We start from the raw sequence: 2,673 nt of genomic DNA on the forward strand, positions 1-2,673 counted from the left end.
TTTGCTTCCTCCCATACATAGAAAAGAACTAGTCTTGAACTTGAGATACCTGGCTTTCTTTAGATAACAAGCAATCTTTTATTGTTCCAACAACCTGGTCTTTGTTGTAAAGCTCCAATATATCCCAGCTCCTCTGCAACCTCTTTGGAGTAGTCCCTCAGAGAGACCCTGCCAGGGAGTGGGGAGTTGGCTGAGGGGACCCCTAAACCCAGAGTGGATCCAAGAGGACAAAGTCTAGAAGCGGAGGACTGTTCTGAGTCTCCCTTGCCATGGGGGCCGACCCAGCGGGCACCGAGGCACTTGTAGGCAAAGGTTGGAGGCCCCCACCCCCTTGGGAAGGGTGAGGGCTGTGTCCTGGGAGGACAAGGTGGGGAGGAAGGGATGCTAACGGCTGTGAGGGAGGAGCTGCCAGCTCAGTCTGTCTCTGAGGCAAGTCTTCAGGGCCGGGGCTGAGGGGGGATAACTGGGGGAGTGGGGACCCTGCCTACTGCCTCAGGGGCCCCTCCCTCCTCTGTGGCAGCCCCCAGGTCCATATCTGCAGGCATGCTCAGAGAGACTCCACTGGGGGAGGCTGGACCTGGGGAGGCTGGGCTGGGGGAGGCTAGTGAGGGCCGGCTCTGGTGCCGGGTAGGCTGGGGGGCAGTGGGGGGTAATGGGGGTGGCACCGTGTGGGCCCGGAGGTTGCTGCCAACCAGACGGCGGGGCAGAGCCTGGGGGGGTCAAAGGGCTGCCAGAGCCAGGGGGTGGGGCTGAGGTTGGAGGGGTACAGCGGGTGCTGGAGACCCGAGGGGGTGGCATGGTGGGCCTGTCTGGCGCTGGGCGTTTGGTCCTCCGAGCTGTGTCCTCTGCTAGGGCTCCTGTCTCCGGGGGGCTCCTACTGAACTTGGGGGAGGCTGGTATGAGGGGCGTCTCGGACTGTGCCCTTTCCTTGGCAGCCACTGGGGCCGGGGTCGGAGCTGGAGATGGCACAACGGCTGGGGTGGGCATGGCAACTGATGGAAGCTCCTCAGAAGCTGGCCTGTCACTGACCTTGTCCTGGGGAGCAGGCACTGAGAATAAGCCTGACACGTTGAAGTTGATATCTCCAGGGAAGAGGGTGTCTGCGTTCTGTATCAGAGCCTCGACCACGACCACCACCTGGATGGACGACACAGAGGCTGCATCCAGCTGGGCTGGGTCCCCTTCCTTCTCAGGGGGACACAGCAGGTTGGGCCCCAGGACAATGGCGATGTTGCTGGGCATCATCCTGTTCACCTCCTGCTACTCTGCCAGCCGTGCCAGGAACTTCATCAGGTACCTGAGGTTATTGAAGTTCTCGCGGGGCAGGCGGCTGCATACCTCCTGGAGGGCAACCAGCCGGGCTCCTGGCTCCTTCAGGCTGGCTGCCCTCATCCAATCGTCATAGAGGTCAAAGGTCATCAGTGGCTCTGGCAGCTCCGCAGATAGGACTTGAGGGCACCTGCCACGGCGTGGGGGTCCGAGCAGAACTCCTGCAGGCTGCGGGGGTCCGAGGCCATCATCTGTTGAGGCGTTTCAGCACGGAGGCTCCAGCGGCCAGACAGAAGAGGCCCTCTTCCTTCATGCCCTCAGAAAGCAGCATCACAACGCAGGCCTGTCATCCCGGCTCGAGTCCTCCTGCCAAATAAAACATAACTCTTTACTTTTAGGCTGCACATGTATTTCAGTCAACAGTTTTGGACACCATGAAGGGACCCACTGCAGACTTCTGTCCACCTGGACTCTCCAAGTAACCGGAGCCTTGGTACCAGCAGTGGCCCTTTGTGCCCATCAGCCTCCTCGGGGAGTCCAGATGAATTTGGGTGAGTCTCTCCTTGTTCTCGGATCTCAAATATTGGTTGATGATCTTGAGTTTTATCTGGCGGTGTATCCAGGTACGTGGCCCTCCAGTTGAAAGAAACTGGGGTGAATTACCCACCCAGTGGAGACATACTGGGTGGGGCCTGGTTGAATGATAACGGGAAATACCCACCTTGAAGAGATGTCCGAAGTGGGGCTGGTGGAAATATATGAGGAAAATACTCACCCAGTGGAGACGTCCCGAGTGGGTCCAAGTTGAAAGACACTGGGTCCAGGACTCAGTGGTTAGGTAAGAGTCTGGTCTAATGCTTTCCTCAATTTGGTTACCTCCATTGAATTTTTCAGGATAAAAGTAAAACTCTTATGAGGAACATTCCAACTCCAAAAATGGGACCCTCCTCCTGGCTGGTAACAGATTTCTTGGGTGACAGAGAATTTTGCAGGAGTGGTAGAGGCAAAGACTTCATGCCATAGAGTTGTCCCTGCTGGAAATTTTACTAGCAAATTTATTCTGAGAACCTGACCTTACAATGGGGAATAGAACTTTCCAAAATACTAAAAAACAGAAAAGAAAAGAAAAAGAAATGACAGATTGCCAGCCTCCAACTGTTACCCCAGCCAGGTTTATATACGTACAAAACTTACAACATTAATTGGAAATTAGAAAAAAAACTCACTCTGAAAGTAACTAAACAGGCCTGATAAAAACATTTTTTGGAATTCTGAACTTATAAAAACATATTCTCTTTTAGTGGTAACTTGGATTTCTCTTCCTGTGTCCTTGAAATGTAAATGTTTTATCTTTCTCTGGGTGTTTTAAGTGTGTGTATGTATGTGTATATATGTGTACTTTTT

General features: G+C 54.0%; 1 pseudogene; it reads right to left on the reverse strand.

The window, feature by feature from the left end:
- Nucleotides 1-413: 413 nt before the first annotated feature.
- On the reverse strand, nt 414-1,609 carry LOC140694644 (SH3 domain-binding protein 1 pseudogene; annotated as a pseudogene).
- Between the last annotated feature and the right edge of the window lie 1,064 nt (nt 1,610-2,673).

Source organism: Vicugna pacos, unplaced genomic scaffold (genome assembly GCF_048564905.1).
Source record: "Vicugna pacos unplaced genomic scaffold, VicPac4 scaffold_77, whole genome shotgun sequence".
Classification (NCBI taxonomy): Eukaryota; Metazoa; Chordata; class Mammalia; order Artiodactyla; family Camelidae; genus Vicugna; species Vicugna pacos.